General features: G+C 51.5%; 1 long non-coding RNA gene and 1 other non-coding gene across 14 annotated transcripts in view; one reads left to right on the top strand and one right to left on the bottom strand.

Annotated features, from left to right (window-relative positions):
- LOC109461152 (uncharacterized) overlaps positions 1-16,216 on the top strand; it is a 45,938-nt gene extending 29,722 nt beyond the window's left edge. The window contains exons 4-9 of one of the 12 annotated variants that reach the window (XR_016021950.1): positions 2,208-3,574; positions 5,356-8,837; positions 9,728-9,915; positions 10,470-10,507; positions 10,654-14,783; positions 15,823-16,216. This is a non-coding gene — a transcript (uncharacterized LOC109461152). Of the gene's footprint in view, positions 1-2,207; positions 3,575-3,836; positions 5,004-5,355; positions 8,838-9,727; positions 14,784-15,822 lie in introns of those variants that run through there. The other 11 variants (XR_016021945.1, XR_016021943.1, XR_016021946.1 and 8 more) reach the window with 11 other exon arrangements.
- Positions 14,615-25,047, bottom strand: LOC141567625 (uncharacterized). Of its 2 annotated transcripts, none has more exons than XR_012490462.2 (5): positions 24,639-25,047; positions 23,896-24,153; positions 20,366-20,456; positions 15,083-15,224; positions 14,615-14,753 (listed from the first exon to the last, which is right to left on the bottom strand). It is a non-coding gene; the product is annotated as an uncharacterized LOC141567625 (long non-coding RNA). The 2 variants fall into 2 exon arrangements; XR_012490461.2 differs by having other exon boundaries at positions 14,636-14,770.
- Between the last annotated feature and the right edge of the window lie 1,102 nt (positions 25,048-26,149).

The raw sequence follows: 26,149 nt of genomic DNA, 5'->3' as shown, positions 1-26,149 counted from the left end.
TCCTCAGTACCTGGCACAGGGCTTGGTATGTGGCAGGCCCTCAGTTAACATCTGCCAAGTAAACAATTGAGGGGGCAAACTGGTCCAGAGGAACATACTGTAGGAATTCAGGAACGGAGTTAAGGAATCCAAGGGAAATCCCATGAAGGAGATGGAACGGACGGAGACTGGGTGGGGAATTGTTCAGACAGGAAAAGAGGGAGGGTGATGGTGAAGATCACCTGGGAGACGGAGAGGAGACAATCCTGGGGGAGGGAGGGCAGCCTCCTTGGGACAAGCAGAGGTCTGGGGCTGGGCTTGGACGATGAAGGGGTCTGTCAGGGCAGACAATGTGCCAGGCAGAAGTGCTGGGGGACAGAGAGACCTCCAGCCTCAGAGATGCTACGTGGGTCCCTCATCCCTCCCATCAGCAGGGAGTAGCCTGAGGAAAGCATTTCTGAGAACCTGGTCCAGGAGCTGCAGCAGGAGAGGGCAGCTGAGGACCTCTTCCTGTGCGCCATCTCGTTTGTCATGCTTTGCCAAATCCCAGGAGGGACGTTGGGATGATGAGCAGCTCGGCAAAGTACACAGCTTGTTACCAGAGGGGTGAGGGGCCCGGATCAGAAGAGCTGGGCCAATCCTGGTGGGGGAGGGGGCTCAGGATGTGGGAATCAGCGAGGCTTTTAGAGGTAGAACCTGGGACAGACCAGAAATGGAGGTGCAGACGGCGAATCACATTGACTTGGATGAGACCACGAAGGGCTGAGAGCAGAGGGAAAGGAGAGGAGGCTCCGGGACTGCATCAGGGTCACTCTGGCACTGGGGGGTCGGCGAGATGGGGGGGCCAGCACTCGGGATGCAGCCCTCAAGGGAGGGAAGGCACAGCCCAGGGGGAGGAGGGGCAATGGGGAGCTGTGGGCCTGGAGCCCAGCGAGGGAAGGAGGCGTTTCCCTGCGCACAGGGTGACCACCTGTGCCCACGGCTGCTGACAGGTTGAGTGAGATGAGTTTTAAGAACCAACTACTGGACTTAGCAGCATGGATATCGTGGTGACCTTGACAGGAGTGGTTTTGGGGACCAAAGTGACTGTAGGGGATTCAGGAGAGACTGGGACAGGGGCAAGTGGAGTAGCAAATAGACTTGAGTTTTGCTTGCAAGATGGGCAGCCGCTAGAGCCCTTTAGCTTGGTGGCCAGGGCCCGGTTCTTAATAGGGTGGGATGATGGGAGGGGAGGACTGACCATTCAGGAGCGAGCGCGAGCATGCTGGCCTCTGTCCCTGAGGTGGCCAGAGCGGTGGGATCCAGGCACAGAGGAGGGGTGGGCCTTAGATCAGAGCAGGACTGCTCACTACAGACCAGAAGGGGAAGCGGTCCAAGGGTGCAGGTGGGTACAGGTGGGTGGGTACAGATGGGTACAGGTGGGTGGATGCAGGTGAGCACAGGTGGGTGGGTGCAGGTGAGCACAGGTTGGTGGGTGCAGGTGAGTACAGGTGTGTGGGTGCAGGTGAGTACAGGTGGGTGGGTGCAGGTGAGTACAGGTGGGTGGGTGCAGGTGAGCACAGGTGGGTGGGTGCAGGTGAGCACAGGTGGGTGGGTGCAGGTAGGTACAGGTGGGTGGGTGCAGGTGAGTACAGGTGGGTGGATGCAGGTGAGTACAGGTGGGTGGGTGCAGGTGTGTATAGCTGTGCAGACTTGGTAGCAGGAGCACAGGATATTTCTGTTTTACCCAGACACCGGATGTGATGCCCCCTTAGAGATGAGGAAACTGAAGTGCAGGGAAGTCAAGTCCCCACTTTTAGGTGGAACTGGAACTTGGCCTGAGAGTGAAAGGCAACAGAAACACCCCTGGCCAGGGAGTGGGAGAAAGCAAGAGAAGGGAGGTGGCCTAGGTTGTCTCAGCTCTCTCCCCGGAAGAAGGATGTTAACAGTACCTACTCCGTGGGGCCTGTGAGGAAAAGTGACAGCGCTGTGCTGGCTGCAGAGAGTGCAGACATCAGAGGGAGGAGCCTTCGCAGAGCAGGCCATGCTGATGCCACAGAGAGCACAGGGGTTGGAGGGTGTGTGTGTGTGGGGGGGAGACCCTGTGCCAGTGGGGAGGGGCCCAGCTTACACCCTGGTGGCCCTCACCAGCCCCGCCTTGGAGACCAGGCACCAAGGCCTGTGTGGCTGAGCACAAACCCACCAAGTGCACTTCCCCCAATGTCGTCCCCATGCTGGTTCTGGCCCAGGCTGCAGCCAGGAAAGAGGGGCAGGAGGGGTATGTGAGCATGGAGTCCCATGAGATCCCAAGGAACCATCCTGGTGGGATGACCCCAGCAGGACCCTGGCAGCCGCTGTGGGTGATCCTCCCCTCCTGAAGACCGTGAAGCAGGCAGCAGGCCCATCTTCCCGATGCAGCTGCCCCCACCTGGAGTCACCACCAGGTACAGATTCCCCAGGCTGGGAACAAGCATTTAGGAAGGGAGGCCTGCTCCCTGGGCAGGAATGGACTTCCTCCTCTTCCTCCTGAGAGAAAGCTCAGGTCCTGAGCTGCTGTGAGGCCCAGGCCCAGCCGGGTAGGGTCAACATGGACGCATTTCCCTCACGGACATCCCGAGAGTGTGTGCCGCCCTATGCTCTCCACGGCAGCCTGCCCCGTGGCCACACACTCTCAGCTACGGCTACAGGTCCCACATTCTGGTCTCTTCCCTGGACCAGCCTACAGAGCAGGGCCACTGTCTCTCGGCAGCCCTTGCTAAGAAGCCTGTGTTGGAGGTTGGGGAAGAGCGAGGGCCCATTCTCTCTGGCAGGACCCGGATGCCTGCTGGACTCATTCAGGAAAATCACAGGGCAAACCATCCCATCCTGAGCTCCACAGTGGACGGCAAGCATTGCCATCGAGTCCGCAGACCTGCCACATTGACCAGTCTACTTCACTTCTCTGGGCTGTGGCCTCTGGAGGGTCCTCCAGGTAAGGCAGGTAAAAGCTGGGCCAGGCTAGTCAGGGACTTCTGGGACGCGTTGCTGCCTTGCCTCGTTATGGAAGCAGGAGGCCACTGCGGCACGGGGGCTTAGCTGCCACCTTTGTGAAGCGGCTCATTTGACATGAGCAGGAGAGGTTTCATCAGGCTAAGCCCACCTTGCACTTGAGCCCTGCCTTCACCAGAACAACTGCATCTGCTGCAGACAGAGGGCATTGTCAGAGCAGACCAGGGGCCCTCGACTCCAAGTTCAAAGGCGCTGTCCACAGAAGTCTCATCCAATCACATCCTCTTGGTGCTCTTGACATTTTGGGACTGGGAGAGTCTCCAGTGCCAACTCAGCTGTGGAACCAAGGACAGCGGTCTGGTCCGTGTGGGCCCAGCTCCCCAGCTCAGCAAGCACAGAGGCCTCATGAAGACCCCACCCAAAACCAGACTGTCTGACTGGACTCCAGGCACAGCAGGAAACTAAGAAACTCCCAAGTCAAAGAGAACAGGGAGCTGTGGACCACGAAGGGGGGAGACGTGCAGATTCAAACAGCCCCTTGCCTAGGAGTGCACATACCACAGTTCTCCCAGCTCTGCCGGCCTGCCCTCCAAAACGGACCAGAAAGAACCGGACCAAAAAGAACCGGGTAAGAATTGTGGTGTGATGGGTGGAGGGAGTGGTTACACTAGATTCCTGCTGCCTGCCTGCTTCCTGGGGCTCTGGGCTCCCTCCTCCCCTCCCCGCTCCCCAGGCCCTGGCCCCTGGAAGCCAGCCCTGGAGGGGTGCACCCACCCTCCTGCCCAAGGAGGGCTGCTGTCTCCTTTGGATCTTTTTGCGGTCTGGGCTTGCTGTTCCTCTCAACAGTAGTCAGGAAGCCCTTACCCCAAAAAGTATCTGCGGGAGGCCTGCTCTACAGGAGAGTCACCCCGAGGGCTCCAGGTGAGTCAAACACCACACCCACGGGCAAGGAGTGGAGCCATCAACTTGACTTTCCCTTAGAGTTGCTGAGTGGCTTTAGGACAAGCGCTGCACCTCTCTGTGCCTTTTAATCATTTACTGGTGTGCAGTGTCTAGTGGGAAGGTCCACAAGGTGAGAAGAAAACAGGAGTGGCTCAATTAAAGATGTGCTGGGCGTTGTGTTGGCGGCTTGGCTTCCAGCTTCCTGTCCTCTAGCTGCAGACAGTCTCCCTCTGGGCTCCTTGTGGGGAATTGCCTTTCCCACCCGGTGGCACTCCTCGCGGGAATGTCACTCCAGGCATCTTGCCTTCCCCTGCCCAGGACAAGCCTGGAATTGGCTTCTGGAACTGCAGCAAGGCCACGGCAGGGCAGGGATGGCCACACAGGTCTCCCTCTCCTTTTCTACCACTGAAAGCGGCCCCTGCTCTCCTCCCAGGATAGGCCAGGCTCCAGCGCCCCTCCTTATCTGGCCCTGGAGGGCAGCTGGGCCTGAGCTGCCCGAGGTGGGGGCGAGGTGTCCGGCCTCCCCAAGCCTGTTACCTGTTACAAGCTACACCAGCGCCTCGGCCTGCAAGAAACAAGGCCCCTGCAGAAGCCGCTGGTGCTGGTGTGTGGCCCACATGGATTTCAAAAGTGCTGAGGGATCCTGAGTGGGGTGGGGTTCACTGTGGGGGTTCAGGAAAGAGGGCTGGGAGCAATTACTGTAGATATCTGAAGTAAATGGAGCCCCCACCTGGCCGCAGCCAGACATCAATGGGAGAGGCAGGATGGTGACAGACAAAGGCTGAAGGGCTGACTAACTGCAGGAGCTCCTTCCCCTGCGGCTACCGTGACCTCCCGACCACCCAGCTGCAAAGCTGGCCTTGCTAGGCCACCTGCGCACTCAGCGGCGTCCTGGTGGGGTATGTGCATGCAGCTCAAGGGTGGCATCATGTGGTCATAGTGGGGTAGTGCACCCCACAACCTCTGAAGCGCTCCATTCACAGGTCACTTCCCGAGTGCTGAGACATTTGTGTGCTGCACTGTTTTAGGAGGGCAAAGCCTGCAGATCTTCCTACCGGAACCAGAGTTTCTGTGAGGGACAGTCCTGAGGGGCGCAGAGCCTCAGAGGAATGGTGGTGAGGCGCTAGAGAGAGCTCAAGGGCAAAAAGTGGGAGGGAAATGTTGCTAGAGGGCAGTTTCCCCCAGTGAGGGTGTCTGCCCCCCAGCCCGCTCTCCTGGGTCTAGGTCCCCTTTCAGAGTAGGCTCTGGGTCCATGTCCCAGGCATTTGACTGCCCCTAGTCCTTCACTTTTGTCCCTGCAATGGTTCAAATCCAAGGGACCTATTCTCAGGAAAGGAAAGGGGGCCGGGGAGAGGGCATGACTCAGAAAAGGCTCCTGTTTCCGATGTTAATGGAAAGAGCCTGCACTTCAGAAACAATGAGATCTAGACTCAAATCTCACGTCCTCCCTGGATTGTGTGACCTCAGGAACGTCCTTCCCTCGGCACTTCCGTGTCCCCATCTGTAAAGCGGGATGAGAATGCTGGCCTTGCAGGAGCATGGAGACGAGTCACAGTCGGTACAAGGGGTGGTCATCACTACAGAAAGAAAGGCCTCGCCTCCAAGTCTAAGGGTGTCGGCTCTGCGGAGGGATCTGCTTGCTTGCCTGTGAGTGGCTGTGTCTTTCTGCATTTGTGTGTGTGTGTCCATTGGGCAATGAGTCGTCTGCCTGAATCCAGCCACGCCCCCTACCTGACCCACCCAAACAGACCGGAGGTGTGCTGAGAGACCGAGCTCCTGTGGTCAGCACTGAGGGTTGAAGCAAGTCAATGAGGACCCAGGAGTAAGAGGGGAAAGAGGGAGGGGGGCACAGCGAGTTGGAGGAGTGAGGGCTGTTTGGGAGAGGGGCAGGTGGCACAGACAGCGTGAAGAGAAGCCTAGAAGGGAAGGGGAGAGAGGGGGAGAGTGCACGGCAAAGTGGGGAGTCTCTCCAGGTCCCTGACGTCCCCCAGCAGCACCTAAGCCAGGTGTTCTGCTCCACGCTGGGCCAAGCAGATGCAGTGTCCTTGTACTAGTCTCTCCTTCCTTCCCTGGGATTCTGCACGTGCGCCATGAGTGGAATGTGCTGGATTCCTTCTCCCAGCTGCCAGCTGCTCCCCTCCCCCCAGGCCAACCTCCCAGGCATGTGAGGACTGACCCCAGCAGCTGTGCTTGAGGGCGGGAGCTGTGAGGGTGCAGGGAAGGTGTGGGCCTGCCAGGCAGGGGGAGGGGCAGGCTGAGATGGGAATGCCAGGCTCTGGGAGGAAGGAATCGGAGAAATTACCAGCAGTGAAAGCCTATAGGTTTCCCCAAAGTACAATTTGAATAGAAATGTCAAACACCCCTGGAGTTATGATAGTCTGTATGACATACGATCCTGTATACCCACTTGATAATATCACAGGTGTACATGGCCACGCTGCCACAAGTGACTCCTGTCTCCTCCCGGGAGATGGTCTTTCCCATCCCAGCAGAGCCCACGGAGCCTTCTCTGTCCTTCCCACAGGTGGCCTCATCTGGGCTGGGCCTGGGGAAGTGACAGTGGGAGCCCAAAGCACTCTCTGAAGAGAGCTGTTATGTCACCCGTAGAGGAATAGACAGTTGTCATGGGTACTTTCATTTTTGCCTAATCTGGGGGGTAGCCTAAGTCCCCTGGAAGTTGCTGAGCCCTATCTCTCTGTTCCACACACTCTTCCCTTCCACCCTCCCTTTCTAGCCTTTCCTTCTCTCATTTCTCCTTTCCCATTTCCTTCCCTTCTTTCTTTCCCAGCATCTATGCCTTGATCTGCCAGGGATGCCCTCAGACGTGGTTCTTTCCTTGGAGAGACCCAGGTGTTAGTGTGGTACCCATCCTGCTGAGCTGTGCTCCTCAGAAACAGGGCCTGGGGCTGGGAAGGTGGGAGGTAGGAGCAGAAGGTGGGAGCAGCATGGTTGGTGGTCTGTGGACGGGGGGCTTTCAGGAGAGGGGTGAGCACACCACGTGAGGGTGGACGCTGGCTTGGGTTCTCTACAGCACAGCCCATGCTAGTCCCCAGGATGGAAAGTTGCCTTTGTTGTTGGAGCAAGAGGTCTCCGTCTGGGGCCTTTAAGGAAGTGGGATTTTTAAGGTCAAGGTTGCAGGGTCATTCTCACCATCCAGGAATCCCTTCCCAACTCCACCCTCCTTCTAGGACACTGGTTGTGGTCCCTGGACCAGCAGCTTCAGCATCACCTGAGATAGTATTAGAAATGCACACTCTCAGGTCCCAGTGCCAAGGGGGTACTGAGATGGTTTACATCCCCTCGAGGGAGCAAACTGTGCACAGCCCCACCCCAACTCCACATTTACTGACAGGTTGGGGGCTTGAAATCAGCCCTGGTGGGAATATTTACATCATGGAAATTGGCAAACACTACAAATCAGTGCTTATTTTTCTTTTGGAGAACGGATTCCAGCTCATCACCAGGCCCCATCTAGACCTCTTGAATCCGCAGCTCTAGAGGTGGGGCCCAGCAATGTGTTTTGATAAGCTTTCCAGGTGAGTCTGATTCACATGCAAGTTTAAGAACCTGTGTTGGAGGCATAAGAAAGAAAGACATCTAAGGGTTGGGATAGAAAAGGGAGACGTTTGGGTGGCCAAAAAGTAGGGTTGTGTAAAGAAACTTTGGGAAAGAAAGGAGAGAGAAAGTAAACCAGAGCCTGGCCTTCCATCTGGGCAGCGGGGGCAGCAGGCATTTGGCAGGGAGCTCTCTGGACGGTCCGCTCCAAGGGCTGGGAAAAGGTGCCGAGGGGTTGAGTGAACCCTGCTTGGTGTTCGGTTTTTCCAGGTATCTTGATGAGAGAGACAAAGTCAATTACTCCTGAGATCAGGAAGGCACAGATTAACTGGCTAGAAAAATGCTTCTTTCGATGATGTTTCTGCAACAACAACAAAACACATTTACAAGCATTTCATTGGAGCTACAAGGAAGGGAAATCCTGAAAAGTTTCTTTCAGGAACAAGATGAAAATGGAAAATCAGTTTCATACCCGTGACTACTCACGTAAATGTGTGCAAAATGCCATGGCAATGTTCTTTTCCTTTGTCCAATTTTGAAATATTTCCAACGTACAGAAACATACAAGGAGTAATATAACGAAAGCTTTGTACCCACCGCCAGAAATAGCAAATGTCAACATGGTGCCGCATTTTTGTCAGATCGTGATTATTTTTAAATAAAACCTTACAGACATGGGAAGACCCTTTGTACCCCCTTTCTTCCCTCCAAAATGCAGCAGCGATCCTGAAATGGATGGATCGTCTTCTCCTACATGTGTTCATACTTCACCACGTAGGAATTACTTGTGAAGTATACCAGCAGTGCTTTGGGTGTTTCTGAATTTACGTAAGTGGGGTTACTCTGGAATTTGCTGGTTTTCTCCTAACGGTGTTTCTGAGATCTACCGATGTCGATGGGTAGAGATTCAGGCCATTCACTTTAACTGATAAATGACATGAAATTGTACAAATGGATCACAATCCATCCATTCATCTACCGAAGACGTTTAAGTTGTTCCCAGTTTTTCACTGTCACAAATGACTGCAGTGGACATCCCTGAACGTGTTTCTCGAGCGTGTAGCCAAGAAGTAGGGCTGTCCGTCCTTGAAAGAGTGCGTCTCCAGCTCTATACACGTTGCCAGATTGCTCACTAGCTTGGCTGAAGCAGGTCTCGTCTCCACCAGCGTGGGTATGATATGTACTAAAGGATCCTTTGTTCAGTGTGCTCTTGGGTTGTGTTCTTTCCTGAATGGAAACCAGTTCTGAGGGTTTTCTCCAGTTCATTCCTGACCTTTCTTCTAACTCTCCTTTCCCTTAAAGCCTTAAATTCTTCAGCAATGAATTCTTCTACCAGTAAGGTTTTCCAGAATCTGAACCTAGTGGCCAAGAAGGAATGACCAGTGTGTCGTAAGGTGAGTGGTATGTGTGTTGTGTGTCTGTGCCTCTGTGTCCTGTCTATGCCTGTGACTTTGTACCAAAGCCAGCGAGAAGAAAGGCTGGAAAGCACAAGCCTCTCTACAATGTCTTTTCTACAGTGCATCGAAACCAGGAAAGCAGGCGGTAGCCGGTGTGCCCCAGAACCCCTCTCATGCTTTCGTCCCTTTCCTCCCCTTCTCTTCTCTAGTGTGGGTTAGGGGAAGAATTGTCCCAGAATGTCACCCCGCTCCATCTTCTCAGCTCCCCTACCCAACCAAACTCGAAACCCTTCTCTAAGCCACTTAACCCGGTAGGAGAAGGAAAGAGGTGTGCTGGTGGGGGGCGGGGGCTGTCCCACGTGCTCCATCTGGGGGAAAGGGCTGACTTTTGGGCCCTGAGCCTAAGAGCTCTCTGTGCATGCCAAGGGCTGCCTCCTGCATCTGGCCCTGTAGGGTTGGGAGAGCGGCCAAAATCCGAGGCTAGGCAGTGACCGCGGACAACCTAGAGTTCGGCCATTGACCCTGTCCCAGGACCATGCAGAATTGCCCTGAGTTCCTTCCTTTCTAGGCCCTGAAGCAAGGAGCCTTCCTGTCTTCTGAAGTAGATTTGAGAAAGGGGGGTACGTGAAAAGGACCACCACAAAATTGCCTGTCTCAAACTAAAGACGTTTCTAGAGGCAGGAACCCAAAGTGAATGAAAAAGTACAGTTCACAGTCAAGTGGGAGGATGGAAGGCTCTGATCCAAGGACGATTTTTGGATGGGACGTTTTCCCCCCCAACACCTTAAGTATGGCTAACAGGCGTTGATTGATTGTCTTTTCTCAAAAAGATGAAGCCTGAAACCTTTGACTTCCTTGTTCCACAATCTCTTTTTGGCCCTGAACAGTCTGACCTCATGGACCACAGGTGACCCACCTCTGGCTGGAGGACGGGAGGCCTCCCGCGTGCCAAGGGTGTCCCAACAGAGACCTCACCTCTGAGCCCCACTCGGAGCCAACGAGGACGAGCGGGGCTGGCGTCACTGCTTTCCCAGCCCAGCCGGGAGGACGGGGCCAGTTGGGGAAAAGAGCCAATGTAAGTGACGGGGTGCCACGACCATGCTGGTGGCAAGCAAATGAGTCAGCAGCAAGTTTAAGCAACAAACACTTGCACCATAGGATGTTTCTCAAATTCTTGTCTACTTTTGGAAAGTATGCAGTGCCCTTCCGTTGAGCATCTGGATTCTGAAATAGCGACAGAAAATGTTAAAAATGCTGCGGGTAAAGATGAGCCTGCACTGGCCCTTCTCCTAACATAATAGTTAACCACTGTGGTGCGTGTCCCTGAGCCCATCGTTTAACCCGCCTGTATCTTAGTTTCCCCATCCGTGACATGACAGGAATGTATGGAAAGTGTCTCTGGGGATTCTTTCCAGTCTAACATTCTGAGACTATGCTCCCAGTCTTAATACCCAGGCTGGGTCTACACAACACCAAGACCACTAGCCAGTTCAGTTAGTGCGGACAAAATGTTCTCCCCAATCAATTCTTTGGCACAGAGGAGATAAAACCACCCGCTCACTGGCACAATGCTTCATTTCACAACTGGCTGCTCTGGCATCATCGTGAACAGCAGTTCTTCCTCCACAGGGATGTCGGACATGCAGCGTGTCGGGAGCAATTATAAGGTGTGTCATAGGCAATTTACTATCAATAACAAGCTATTGAGGATTTCAAATGATTGATGAACTTTTTATCAATCAGAACAGAGTCAGTGTATCCCTGTTATAATGCCCTGTCACTCACTTGCATTCCCATGTGCCTCCCTGAACAGAAGAAGGGTGGAGTTACAGCCGCCAGGCAGGATTGCCTGTAACCCTGAGCCTACCGGGGATGCCCATGGGAGGGTGTCATGAGTCATGCGTGTGAATGTCAGCTGCAACATGGCATCTGAGGATGAATGACAGACACCCTGGAACAATCTGATCCAAATGTGGACTGCTGCCGACCTCCTATGATCCAGCCACAAGCCAATGAAGGAAGGTATTGAACAGGGTACAACATGAGGGGCCTGTCATTATGTCTGTCTCTTGGTCCAAAAAACATTATTTTACCATAATTTGTTCATAGTTGAAGAAGAGGAGGGGGCAGGAAATAGGGTTGATTGAGCACTTAGGTGCCAAGTCCTATGCCAGACACTTGTTGCAGGTTTGAATGCTACTCTTCATGTACTTTCTGTTCTCAGCTGTCCAGTGGGATCCTACTTTCTCCCCTTTGTGGTTTGGAAAATTCATGTAATATTTTGGCCAGTGAGTTGTGAATAGAAGCGACGTGTGTCAGTTCAGTACCAGGGAATGTAATCACTAGTTTGGGATCTTCCAGAGTTCCCTCTCCCTCCACCACGGGGACTGGCCACAGTCCAGTGGCTGTTCCATCGTGAGCTGGAATTTGGGGGGACTATGGAGCAGAGCCCCCAGTCAACTGTGATGCATGTGAATATCACATCGCATGTGAGGAGGAAGGAAAACTTGGTTGTTATAAGCCACTTAGATTTTGGGGTCGCTCATTACTGCAGCACAACCTAATTTTGTGCTGACTGATGCAAAGTTTTACATAGCATAGTAACATAGTGGGGAAATGTGAACTTTAGAGGCAAAAAGACCAAGGCTGGAATCTTAACAGTTACTGACCTTGGGCAATTTGTAACTTCTCTGGGTCTCAACTTCTTCGTCTATAAAATGATAGTTATGATTCCTATCTCATGATATTGTTATTAGGTTTGGAAACAGTATTTATAAAATACTTAGCACAGGATTTGGCACATAGTAGATGTTCAATTGCAATTATTTTAATTTCACTTATTCCTTAAAATAGGCCCATGAATAAACAGAGATCCTAAAAGTATAAGAGAAAGGATAATTCATTATTGATGTTTCAAATGCCATTATACACTGGCCAGAGACCCAAGGGTAAGTGGACATGTGAAGCCATCTGAGCCCACCCTCCCTGAGCTCAGAGAAGCTCTAGAAAGAAAGGAGGGCCCAAGGATACCATTTATAATTTAGTCTTTCTATTGCCGGAGGAAAGGCAGACTCCACTTACAGGAGTGATTATTGACACCTTCAGCTTATAAAATACGAACATGGCAGTGGAGTGGGTTCGTTCCACTGAAGCTTGTTATCTTATCAAGCAAAGTGCCAGCCGAGGTTTTTCCCAAAGGTCCCATGAGGTAAAGTCTCCTCTCGAATCAGCTTATTAGTATTCTCACATCCACTTCAGTTGGCTCACCGGGACCCAGGAATAATGTGGAGAGCAACTACAGAGGAAGGGAGAGAGGAGGAGAACGTGCCTGGCATAGGGGGGACTTTACCTCCTCCCGCTCCCCACCGCACCTTCCTCCCTCCCCACCAAGCCTGGCCGGCTAGAGCAGCGGGGACACTGCCCAGAAGGCAGTAGGGGACCCATCTCTCTCTCCCCACACCAATCCCTCTCTGGAAGCCAGCACATTCCAGGGCCAAAGCTTGCTGCAATTTCCACTTATATTTAATTTGGGGGAGTATGTTACCTCCAAGCCCAGTTTTCTCCAAGGTCTACTACCAGATCTCTGTTTCCCTCTGAAATGCCACATCTTGGCCATGAACTTGGAATTGGGAACATTCGATGGCCTGCCCCATGGAGCTCCTCAATTCCACCTGAGAGATGGAAGCTCCCTGGTCATATTTACACACATGCAGTGCAGGCAGTCACTTGGGGCCCAAGGAGAACATGACCACCCTGTCATCAGTAGTAGGTCAGGAAGAAGATGCTGGTGGAGACATCCACAGCCTCTGTTGAATGGACAATAAAGAAATGTCCAGTTCCAGACAAAGCACCGCATGCTTGCGCAGCTTTGACACCTGCCATCAATCAGACCCTGACTTGCTCTTGATTGATGTTTTACTTTTCCTTGTAAGTTTTGACAATTCCCGATGAGAGGTCCCATGGCCAGAGGCACGGCTGATATCTCCCACAAATGGGTGATTCTTTCAGGTTAGGAAGGTTTAACAGAAGTATGTGTTAGAGGGACTTGGATTTGTGCTCAAGGGTGCACAGGATGCTGAGAATGGCAATGAGCCTGTGGGATTGAGTGCAAAAGGGGCCCGTCAACCTAGTTTTGATCAGGACCTCAGATTGTATCTCTAATCCAGGTTAAAATCTACTAAATGGCGTCCGTGAGCATGATCGGACGAGCAGTGGTCTGCAGGACAGACTCATACTGGCACGTGAGAACCAAGTGTGAAATATTCAGGAACTCTGAGCCAGCTTTTAAACCATTGGTAGCTTGAAGTCTATTATGGTGGGATATTTACACCGTGGAAATTGGCAAACTCTACACATCAGGGGGGGGGTGTGCGTGTGCGTGTGTGTGTGTGTGTGTGTGTGTGTGTCTGTGTCTGTGTAAAGCTACATTACCAAGGTTTGCATGGCTTCTTGCAAAGCCATTCCTTTCATTGAAAATACTATTCCAGGATCCGAGGAATCAGTGTTGCACATGGGAAGCACATAGCCCTCTGGAACCTTAGACAGCAATGAGGACTCTGAAAGAAAAATGTAATACTGGTAGAAACTTTTACCAGACAGGGTGCTATGGCTTTAGTCCTTGTGCTGAGATGATAAATGTAAAGCTTCAGCTGAAGTGAGAATTCCATGTAAATGCTGGGTTTTAGAGCACTGCAGCCATCTGTAATAATGTTCCGTGAAAAGCCGTCACTGAATTCTCAGTGGAGCAGGGGTCTCTCATTGACAGGACTTCCAGGAGCAGCCTCGGCCCCGAAGTCCTGCAGAGAAGGTACACCTGGGACTCCGCGAACTGTGCCCCATGCCGTGGGGGCTGCTGTCGGAGGGACACAGAGCTTCGAATAATCTATGCTGAGACTGAATTGTCTCCCCTCAAAACCCAGAGGTTGAAGCCCCAACCCCCAATGCGACTGTATTTGGAGACAGGGCCTTTAAGGAAGTAATTGAAGTCAAATAAGGTAATAAAGGTGGGGCCTAATCCAACAGGACTTGTGTCCTTACAAGAAGAGGAAGAGACACCAGGGACATGCGCATACAGAGTCCAAGCAATGTGAGGACGTGGGGCAAAAGCACCCATCTGTGATTCTCGCCAGACACCAACCCTGCTGGCACCTTGATCTCAGACTTCCAGCCTCCAGAATTGTGCGAATATCCATTTCTGTTATGTAAGCCACCCAGTCTGTGGTTATTCTGTTATGACAGGCCGAGCCAAATAATACAATTTACGATGCAGATGGCTTGTTTTCTGTTTTTGTCTGTTTATTGATCAGTTTTGCAGGATAAGACACCACCTCCCCACAATTCTACAGACCCTGTTGACTCTGCCTAAGTTTCTCAATAGCCCCAGTCACCCAACTGGGAAGCCAACAGATGGAACCATGTAGACTGAGTCAGAACCTTGGCAGGTCACCATAGTGGGGAGACTAAGCTTGAACATGGGGAGAACTCTGCTCTGTCAGCCCCCAGCTGTTGCGTTGTAGGTAAATCCTCATCCCTTCTGTGCCTCAGTGTCATCATCTGTAAAATGGGGGCAAAAATACTACCCTCCCTCACAGAACTTTGGTGAGGCTGAAACTAGAGGCTATAACGATAAGTACACAGCATAGTGCTCAGCTAGCTCCTCCCTGAAGCAAAGGCAGCCCAAGTACAACCTGGACCAGAGACAAATCTGCCTGCGCTGGGGGTGGGGGTGGGGGTGGGGGGACCAGTGGTGGGTGGGGTGGGTGCCTGAGAGGCAGGTTCTTTCCTCTCCAGGTGACCTGTAATGTGGGGGAATAAGTCATCTTCCGAGGACAGCCCCTCTTGACACCAAGACCTGCCCCCAGTTGAATGCTTCTCTCTCCTGATTGTTCCCAAACAGGATGAGACCGTCTTGCTCTGCAAAAGATGTGCGTCTTAAGAAATAAGGTAATGAATAAAGGTTTCACAGTGAGCCTGGCTTTCGGCAAGCTAACAATTTCTATCTACACACCTCCCCCGAGCAGTTTTCGTTCCCCTCCCCCCAGTGCAGCTGTGACCATGGGACTGAGACATAATTTGGACCCTTTAGATGGGAATGGCATTGGGTAACTGTATTAACCAACTGGGTTCAGCTTTACCAAGGGGAAGAGCCCCATTCATACCCAGGGCTTCTCCAACTCCTTCCCAAACACCCGGAATTGGGCAGGCTGAACACCCCCCAGAAAGACGCCCCCACACACACACACCAGAACGCAGTAAAGCGCAGCGGTGGGCCTTCCTCATGTCCGGGTCTTCCTCACCATGTCGGCTCAGCGCTGTGGTTGCACTGAACTCCAACACTCTCCTCCCAGCTTTCGTGTCTCCACCATGAGCACGAGCACTTGTGACCTGGGAGGGAACAGAAACCAACGCCTGCCCTGACTCCGGCCAGGAGAGGTAGACCTGCAGCCTCGACTTCAGCTGTAGGAAACGGCCCCACTTATAGGTGGTCCGAGCCCAGGGACGTTTGCCTCACCCAGTGAAACTCAATGAGCTCAGTGACGTTTGGACCATGGTGCTTCCTATCTGACTCCCCAGGGGCTCCCCCTAAAGTGACTAAAGCTCCTTCCGCACCTTTTCCATTTTTGCTTCCCCTGGGATCGCGCTGACCACACAGGGTGCTCAGATAGAAGTCACTTGGCGTTTCTGTGCCACCTCTGCTTAAAAGTACACTGAAGGCCATGTTCTGGGATGGCCTGCTTTGTACCTGCAAGACAGCGGGCTTTGCAGAGTCAGGCGACATGAGAGGCCAGCTTACAATCTAACCTTATCAGGGACCTGGTTGCCAAGGGACCTTCCAATGGAGATTAGTAATAACAAACTCAGCAAAGAGCTGAGGCTGAGAAATAGAATCAGGGGAGGAAATTGCTCCTGCTGGTTCAGAAAAAGTCACAAGTTTCTGGAAACATCACAGCTTCCTATCATTATTTACTCTTTCTCTCTGCAGACCAAGAGGCAGCAAGGCTGAGACAAACCCAGAAGAACGAAAGCCTTCTTCTGAGAAGTTGGAAGGAATCAGGAGGAGATTCTTAATTAAACATAGGCAGTCAGGGCTGGACAACAGCTACCGAGCAGGACTCTTGACAAATCTGAGCAGATTGGGCACACACCTGAGACGGCTGAAAGATTCAGACTCAATTCTCCCCAAGCCTAAGGAGGACCCGGATGATCAGACTAAATAAAGAACAACAGCGCTGGCAATGAAGATACTGGTTTATACTTAGGTGCTTGCATGTCTCTGGATCTTAACTCCAACTACATGTCCTATTGCAAATTAATATTTTTAATTCCTTGTTCTTGGCTATTTTAATAAAACTCTTTATTTTGATTTACTTAAAGAATACCAATGCCGCTAGAAAAGTGTGCTTCGGTGACTAATGCCTCTGGGGAACCAAGTAGTTCAAGCCCAGCTGTCTGGTGGCAGTTTGTTCGAAGCAACCTCACAGGAAATAAACAATCTGTGGGGGACTAGCAATGTGAAGCTATAAAGCGCTTGTAATTGTCCTGATGTTTGATCAGTACTTGTTAGTAAGCTCTAATCTGGAAGGGACATGATTTAAAAGCCTGAAAAGACAAAAAGCCAATGTCCCAATGATAAGTGAACAACGGAGAGAGGGCTCAGACTCGGCATTTCCCTGGGGAGATGCTGCTGTGCTTTAAGCAAAAGCAGCAGTAAACAGTTGAGGACGTACAGCCAGAGGGAGACCCAGGATTTCTGCAGACCCTGCTCCCGGGCTTCATTTGTGTAGATGGAAGCGATGAAAGGAATGGAAGCGATGAAAGGAATGGTCCCCGTGTACGCGCACGCACACACACGCGCCACTTCAAAGTGAAGGCGGAGGCATTCTGGGCAATGTAACGTCAGACCCCTTGGAGGTTCCAAGAGCCCGAGGGAGATCTTTGGGGTTCTGAGATATCCTTTAGCTCAAAGATTTAGAAAAGGAGGAAACACTGAGATCCCAACAAAGAGGTGGCAAAGTACCCTGTGGTAGAAACACTTATTTCTCACTAAATATCCCACATCGCCAGCCCTCTTCTCAGTGGGGGGCCATGTGGCTGACAGCAGAAGTGACAGGAAGTGCAGCTCTGAGCTGAGCATGGAAGAGCTGCCCCTGCAAACTGGCCCTGACACGCAGACTCTCTCCTTCCCTCAGGGGCCGCAGAGGTCACATGTGGAGGAGTCAGGACAGGACGTGGAACAGAGCTGCTCAGCCACCCTGAGTCGGGCACACTGCGTGAGCACACGATGAGCCTGGGAGGTGGAAAGCCTGAGATTTCAGAGTTGTTGTTTCCCGGCAGTTTAGCCTAGTCTGATCCAGTGGATACATTATACATACCCACTCCTGTGTCACGCAATCGAGAGGCCACAGAACCTCTAGCAGTGACTCATGTGGGACCTTGAGGATGTCACTGTTCTTCTCTGAGTATCATTTTCCTCAGATGGAAATTTAAAAGTTACATAAGTTGATCTTTCTACTCTGTCATTCTCGAGTTTTGCATTTTTGAAAATTTCAGTCTAATACAGACTCAAAAGTAGCTAGTTGCCAGTACTAGTGTCTGTCTTTCCCTGTTCCCCTACCTAGCTGCCTCTCCATTTGCCCATCTATCTACCTATTGATCCATCTATCCTCCCATTTTACTCCTGTTTCATTATAAAGGGAGCAGGGACAGTTGGAATAGTGTTTGGGACTCAGCAGTTTGCCTCCCCGTCTCTGCATCCTGAAAAGGCCCTCACAGATTCCTGCTATCCTTTCTTGTGATGGCTAATTTTATATGTCTACTGAGCTGAGCCACGGTGCCCAGATAATTGGTCAGATCTTACTTACGCTGGGCATTTCTGTGAGGGTATTTTCAGATGAGGTTAACATTTAAATGAGTGGGCTTTGAGTAAAACAGATTGCCCTCTATAATGTGGGTGGTCCTCGTCTAATCAGGTGAAGACATCGATAGAACAAAAAGACCTGTCCTTCCCTGAATGAGACAGAATTCTCCAGCAGGCGTCCTTGAACTTGAACAGGATCATCCCCCTTCCGGGTCTCCAGCCTGCCAGCCCACCTTGTAGGTTCTGGGTTTGTCAACCTCTAAAACCACATGAGCCAATTCCTTAATGTATCCTATTGGTGCTGTTTTTCTGGAGAACACTGATTAATACACTTGCCCTGGGAAAAGTAGAGGGGAGCCCTGAGCCCGAGTGTGGAGAGGGGTTGGGAAGCAAGCCCGGAGCATCTCAAAGGAACCAGGAATCCAGATCCATGTGCGCTCCTCTCCATCCACTTTCTACAACACTATTCTCTCCCCTCTTCACCCCTCCTCCATCGCTCGCAACCCCAGCCTGCTGACCCCAAGTCACAACCACCTTCGCTCTGTGACCCTGACCCCACAGTGACGACTGCTCCTGGGCTGGGAAGCAGGGACTTAGGTGACTGGGCGACGTGGGCAAGTTGTTAGCCAGTCTAACCTCAGGGTCCTCCTGTCTGCCTCTCCCGCTACATTGGGCTGCAGGGAGGATGGAGAGAACAATGCGCGCAAAAGTGCCTGCTGAGTGGAAAGTGCTGTGCAGATAGATATGCGGTGCTGTGACCCAACAGTCATTCATTTCACAAGCACACTTTCTGCCCAGAACTGTGCTGGGGGTAGAAAGCCAGGGATGAAAGATGCAATCTGTTCTCAAGGAGTTGTCAGTCTAGAGAGGGCGACAGCTAAAGAAACCCGCGATTCTAAGAGGGTGTGGTGAGGGCTGTAATAGAGGCCTGTCCAGGGTGAGTGAGGCAGGAGCACGGGAGAGGGGCTCCTTCCTCATGTCAGAGGGGTGGGGGATTCCTGCAGGAGGGGACTTCTCTGAAGGATGAGCAGAATCTAGCCAGATGGAGAAATGGGACAGGGAGAGGGGTGTTCCAGCAGAGCGACCGGCAGGTTCAAAGGCACAGGGGTATGAGAGAGTTTGGAGCTGTGGCTCACAGCCACCGGCAGCAAAGTTTTGTGCCGGGAGCATGAGGAACAGTGGACAGGGGTTCATCCCAGAGGATGTGGGGGGCAGGTGGAGCCTGCTCCTTGGTTCTGTGAGGGCCAGGCTCTGTCACATCATCCCAGCTACAGAGGCCCTCGCTCTCTGCTGACATTGCCTATGACGAAGAAACTGCGGGACTTGGCCTCCATGGAAACTTCTTCCGTCTGCACTGCATGCAAGGACTCGCACATGCACGCGACACTCAGGCACGGATACATAGCAAAACATGCTCAGAGACACACATGGGTGCCTGCCTTGAGAATGCAAGGTCTTGCTCAGAATTTGCTAAACACAGAACAAGTGCTGTCATAGCACCTGTGCCTCAGAACTGTCTCTCTCCCCCCACCATCCCCCCCCACACCCACCAAGGGCCACCTAATGCCCCCTCAGCCAGTCTTTTCTCCCTGCACTGACCCTAACAATCTGCTGGGTTGTTCACAACATGAGCACGAGGAGTCTAGGAAGAAGCAGCAGCTGCAGTGCTGTGCTTTGCACCCCACCCCCAACTCTCCAATTATTTTTCTGGAGAACACTTAGCTGTAAAGGATAATTTATGAAGTCCCTGAAGATTTGAACTTTCCGCAGAATTGGCTGTAGCTTCTAGTGGGTTAGAGTCTAATTCGAGTGGAGCAGAAGCCAGGAGCTGTGCAGGGGAGGGCCAGGGAAGGCAGGAGCTATGCCAGGTCAGGGTCCCCAAACCCCTTCCTCCTGTCAGGGAGCTGAGCAACACCGAGGGGGGGGGGCGGTGAGGGAGGGATGGAAGGGTGTGACACAGGGCACAGGAAGACCCAGGGGTGAGGGCATCTGGTTCCAGTGACCACACAGCACTGCTAACATCCTAGGCAAATTCAAAAACTCCCCAAGCAATGGAGACTTTTAAAGGAGCTCCATCCATCCTGCGTCAACCCAGGTTGCAAGATCAAATACAGCCTAAGTCTACTCCACCCCTCAGACTGTCTCATATCAAGGACAAATGCCCACCCAGGAGCCACACATTCACATCCCTTCCCCAGCAGGCACTACTTGAGGGCCAAAGTGGAGTTCTGTAAGGGCCGACCGCAATGAAAAATAAGAGACTGATTCTCCCTGTGGTGGAAAATAACGGGAGAGACTTCCCCACCCTCACCCCATCCCACTCCCTTCTTAGAGCTTTTACCTTAGAAAACTTGTCATTGGAAGTGCTTTCTCTGTCTCTTTGAAATGTATGTCAATCTTTTCAGACGCTAACTAAGCCCCTGGCCAGCTTTACACCCCAGGTGAGTCTTCCTCAAGGACCCCCAACCATTTCTTTGAAATGTAATCATCCGTGCCTTGCTTCTGTGGGAGGGTGAGACCCTAACTTCTGCTCAAGTTATCCTAAAGAGATGAGAAGTTTGTTTTTCCTTTGGATAAAGGCAATTAGCAAACACAGATGGCCACCCCAATAACCAGGTGACTGTAGAATGAACGATGCATGACAAATGATGTTGTCAGTTTCTCTTACCTGGTGAGTCGTAGCTGCTGGTCTGTAGAAAAGGGTTATTATGCTTTCAGTAGCAAACTGTTTTCCTTCTCTTCTTCTGTGGAGAAATTTGCTGGGTTGGGAGAAGATTTTGTTTTAAATTCTATTTCCCCAGCTATTCCCACCCTTTCCTAAAAAGAGTACGTGGCAATGCCTTACCCAGACCCTTCAAGAGGAGGGAGGCCTCAGAGTGTGTGTGTGTGGGGGGGACAGGGGGGTAATTTTCAGGTCCTGCCAAGGTCAGACCCTGCAGGGATCGCGGAGCCTGTGTGTCACCTGGAGGAAGAAGACTCTTCTCCACCCTGAACTGGGGGGCCCTCAGCAGCTGGCCCGGGTCCCCCAGCCCCCAGCCTGCCCTCCTCAGAGAGCTCTCTGCCCTGGATAATATAGGGAAGGGGCATGAGGACTTTTTTTGTTGTTGTTTTTTTGTACAAAAGAAAGAACCAGCAGGTTGGATTCCAAGCCTGCTTCCTACGTGCCCCAAGGTACAGCACTTAGGCAGATGTTAATCCATCACACAGAACAGGCCATCCGCAGCCTTTTGAGCAGAGATTCCATCTGTAAAGACCATTCCTGTAATTAAACCTCTTACCAACTAGCCACAGGCTGTACCTTACAAAAGTTAGAGATAAACCTGCCCCTATTCTTCTTGTACCTTGCTTCTTCCCTCCTTTCCTCATACCAAGAAATTTTCCATGGCGAAAAAAACCACATACACATGTGAACCCTACCCGAAAGGGCGGAGGGGGTCTCTCTTCCATTAGCGATTAGAGACCGCCATTCTGTCTGTGGGGTGGCCTTTTCTTACTCACTCTCTGCTAAATAAACTGATTTTCACTTTAAACTCTCTATAGGTTCAGGTTTGAATTCTCTCCTACGTGAAGCTAAGAACCTTCTTGGCCCAGGGCTAGAGTTCGCCCCTCCGGCACCCCACCTTGCTCTCTTTCTTGCTTTCATTATTAAACTTCTTTTGTTTCCCTTCAGGATAGAACTATTCTGCAGTTCTTTTCCACTTTGCATACAAAGGCCGCCTATAATAGATGCACAGCGGAGAGGTACAGAGGTTCGAGAAGGTTCAGTTTCTCCCTGTCTGCCAGTCCCCTTTTTTTCCCACAGGGAGCCTCGTTCGTGACAATTTTTTTCATCACTTTTCTAAGCAAAGACTCAAGTGCTTTGCTTTTTCTGAAGACAGATTATGTCAAGCAAATTCGTTAACGAATTTGCTGGGAAGCGTTTCATTGACTTGAGAGCAGGAATTGTTTTTGAGCATTTAATGACATCTTTGCATACTGGATTATTGGATGGTAATTCTCTTTCTCCTTCATCCTCCCTCCCCACAGCTAGCTGAGAAGCCAGCAAAGGACAGGCCCCAGACACCTGGACTCTGCCCCAGTCAGGTTGAGGCCATCAGCTGCCTGAGGGCATGGCCTGGAGAGGCCATTTGGTTCAAGCCTCTGGGGTCTAATTCTCCACACTGGCTGCGCTTCATCACCTGGCAGCTTTAAAAGTATTTATGCTAATGTGCATATCTGGCCCCCAGAGTTTCTGCCTCACTTCATCTGTGGCAGCATCCAGGGCAGCTGTTGGGTCTTAAAAACACCCGGGCGATTCGAAGGTGAGTGGGGTGGGAGCCTGTGTCCCTTCTATCAGGTCCCTCCAGTGAGTTCAGAAGCCTCACTCGGCGTGATGGCTGAGAGGCAGCGCAGCACAGCTCAGACCTTCTCTACCAGGCTGCTCATTAAACACCTGGGGAGCTCTTAAAAAATACTGATGCCTGGCACAATTCTGATGGCTAGCAATTCTGATTTTATTAGTCTGGGGTGAGGCCTGGGCACCTCTGGTGGCCAGCCAGGGTGAGGACCCCTGGAGAGGGGAAAGCCCTGACTTTTCAGCCAGACTGACCAGGACTAGAATCAGGGTTCTGCTGGGTTACTTTGAGCCAGTTAATTAATCTCTCTGAGCCTCAACTTTATTTCCAACATTGGAATGGTGTTGTTACCCACCTTGCAGGGTTGACTGCAGTCAACGCACGAGGACTTCCTCCACCCTCCCTGCACAGCATGGGTGGCTTAAACATCTCAATCATTCTCCCCGTGCACATTTATGATCAATAATTAACTGTGCGACCAATAAAAGTTCGGGTTTTGTCAATAAAAAGGTGCTGCTTTGGGGCATGAGGAAAAGAGGATGCCATCCTGCCAATCTTTGGGAAGTGTAGTGGCAGCCGCTCCTTATCTCGTGAAACCCCATTTCAGGGCTCTGACACTTTTGATTCAAATTTCAGTTCATTAAACCTTCTCTGAAGTTGACTTAGGGGAACTCTTTGTATATATTTAATGTCCTGCATACTAGATCTCATTGTGAAGAAACAAATTCTTTTCTGTTAGAAATAATCACACTGGTATCACAATATAAATTCGTAGCAACTTGCCTCAGGAAATGAGCCTCAGACGGAAATCTCATCGCATGGGTCCCGGACAATTTGCTCAACTGAATTTTAGATGGAGATTCTGACAAATGGGGTTGAAAATGCTGCTGCTCCTACGGAGGGTGTGGGATTCTATAGCTCATGCCGGATGCAGTAATTGATTCAGTCACGCAGACAGAAGGAGGCAGCTTCACGCTGCAGGGGGTGGTCCAGAGGGATTGAAAGGACCCCCTTTTCCCTACTGTACCCAGCTGCCGAACATTCTCACGCTGTTGTTTGCATTGCCTTCTGCCAGGTGGAGAGACTGCCGGCCTGCCCTCAAGTAGATCATGGTCTGGAGGTTCAGGTAAGTCATGCATGTAACTAACTAAACATACAGTCAAAACAAGGTCCAGCGGTTGTCGGGGAGGGCTTGCTAGAAGACGTGGTGTATTGACTGTGCTTTGAGGAGAAGCAGAGTCAAGGTAATGGAGCAGGAAATACCTTTGCCCCAGTGGCAAGGATGCCAAAGAGCCCAGGATGTGAATGAAGTGCTTTGAGGGAAGGGGGCATAAAAGGAAGCTATGGGAAGCAGATGGGAGAGACAGGCCGTTCCTGGGGGTCTTGGATTGCTTTAGGCTATTCCTAGAGGTGAAATCACTGGTCGAAAGGGATGCATATATTAAGGCCTTTGGTGTTTATTGCTCAAGTGGCCTCTCGAAAGGACGCTCCATCGTGCAGGTACTATGAGGGCAGTAAGATGCCAGCAGCCTAGACTTAAAAATGCAGAATGAGGAAGTGCGGGGACAGTGAATTGGGGTGAAGGTTGTTGTGTCAGTTCAACAAATATGTACTCGTCCCTGGGCTGGGTGTGGGGTGCCGAGATGAACAGACACAGCCCTGCCCTCGGGGCACTCCGTCTGGTGGGACAGACAGCCCACAGTGCAGCGCCGTGGGTAAACCGGGGCTCCCTGAAAGCTACAAGCAGGTAGGTTTTTGAGCTCCGAAGAGTCTGTCCTTTCTAGGTTCTTCCTCTTGGAGGCACGTCACTCACCTCCTCCGAGGAGAGGTATTTACATGGTTCCTCCAGTTCTCCCCAGGTTACCTGGCTCTCCAAGGGAAAGCGAAATTTCCCGGCTGCACGTCAGCTCACTCCACTTGCTGCCACAATCCCTGTCGCAGCCCCTGTCCTTCAACCTTGAGGGACTTCCCAAGGTGCTTGGTCGGGTATCTGCCCAGCTTCCTCCAAATGGTATAGCTGGGCCTTCTCAGGCTTGCAGGCAGGAAGGTGGGCCCTGGGGGGTCTTATCCAGGACGCCTTTGCAAGAGGCAGCCAGGCCTTCAATATGCTTTTAGAAATGATCTGAAGGAAGTAAGCATAAATATTTGCAGATTTATCTACAAGATTATGTGTAAGAATATTGTTTATGAGAAAAAGAAAAAGTCATTGAAAATGATCTAAATTTTCAACCGTAGGGATTAGTTAAATAATTAATGGCATGATCGTACAATGCCGGCATTATAAATTACATCATGGAAGAATATTTGATAACATGACAAGAAAGTTGGAAACAATTGGAAATACCACATTGCAAAACAGTAAGTACTGTTTGACCCTATTTATGATAGAAAAAAAGTACATACACCCATAGGCAGACGCAGGAAGAGACAAAAGTTGTGCATAAAAAATAAGTGATTATATTAAATAAAGCATTAATTATTTCAGGGTAGTGGCATCATAAGAAATTTAAATTTTCTTCTTCGGATTTTTTTTACAAGAAATATTCATTACCAGTCTAGTCAGAATAAAAAATACTATATATTTTTTAAGTGAAATCTGAGACATACCTGGGCAGGAGCTGGGTGCTGGGTGCTGGGTGCTGGAAAACCATGCTGCTGGGAGCAGGCCTGGCCCAGGAAGGTCTGCAGAGCCCCTGGGGGCTGGGTCACGCTGCTCCGCCATGCAGGCAGCCATGCCGCAACCCCGGTTATGCAACGTGCCACCGAGAAATGCCCTTGGCCGCCCTGCCTCAGCCCTGAGTATACAGATCTTCCCATTCCTCTGCCCCATTCCAGGCCATGATGGGACAAGCCAGGATTCGGGTCCTACGGGTACATAAAAACAGGACGAGTGGCTTTTCTGGTTGCACTCAGCTGAGCAGGCCCCTTTGAACTCCTTCCTTCCCTGACTGCTCAGCACACACAGACCAGACACCTTCTTCAAGGAGCCTTCCAGACTCACCCCACCATGCATTGCGCTCTGAATGCCTTTGCTCTAATTAATAATTAACATTGGTCGAGTGGCTACCGAGTGCTGTACTTGTAATAACCCAAATTATCCTCACAACAACCCTGTGAGGTGGTACAGTAATGCTCTCATTACAAATAAGGAAACTGAGGCAGAGAGAGCGTGAGTAACTCACACAAAATCACATACTAATCAATGGCACCGCGGGGATTCAAACCCAGTCAGTGCGGCCCCAAGGCCAACCCACAGAGACACCATGCCACACAGCCTCTCTGGCAGACAGTTGATGTCACCGTCATGTTTCCATGGTGATTTTGTTGTTCCCCAGCATTTTCCTGGAAGACTATGAATTCCTCGAGAGTAGGAGTTGTGCCTTTCACTTCTTTGGTGCCACACAGCATCCAGTACAGTGCTGGGTATACAGCACGTCCTGGGTGACGTGAGGCCTAGGAACCCGAGGCCCACCTTCTTTACTCCTCTGACTGCAGGAGAAATGGGTGTATCCTGTGGTGAGGCGCGTCTACAGGTGATTCCAGCAAACAGTCTGGTAAAACACCTCTGTTATGGACAGATACTGGGCTGGAGACTCTGGAAACCTCGGGATGTTACATCTCAGCCTTACTGTGGGATTGAAGGCTTCTTGCTGCTTCTCCACAGTGTCTTCCCAAAGACCTGTTCAGCCCCCAGGTACCTGGGGGGGGGGGGTCCAGCTCCACCAAGGATCGTGCCCCAAGTCCTTCCACTCCAACAGGGGAGATTAGGGGACAGAAGAGCATGCAGCCCAGAGGGTGAGCCTGTTGGTGTTAACCTCTTGGCTGTCATTTCTTTCTTCAGAGTTTCCAGGCTACATTCCAGCCCAGGATGTAAGAGGCTGTTACCAAGTCTGGGCAAAGCAGCACAACCACGTTACCAGCAGTTATCGCAGCGTGGTAGGATTAGGGATGACTTTCTTCATGGTTTCGCTTCTTGGCGTTTTCTAATTTTCTGCAGTGAACATAATATTTGGGCAATTAAATAACTAAACGGAGGGGAAGTCACTGTTCTTGTGCTATTCTTCCCACGGCTCCTTCCCCAGCCTCCTGTAGACCGCTAAGCTCCAAGCTGCCCTCGA

Source organism: Rhinolophus sinicus, chromosome 8 (genome assembly GCF_057876585.1).
Source record: "Rhinolophus sinicus isolate RSI-liver-muscle chromosome 8, RSI-T2T, whole genome shotgun sequence".
In the NCBI taxonomy this organism is placed as follows: Eukaryota; Metazoa; Chordata; class Mammalia; order Chiroptera; family Rhinolophidae; genus Rhinolophus; species Rhinolophus sinicus.
This window is presented reverse-complemented; position numbering and strand designations above follow the sequence as displayed.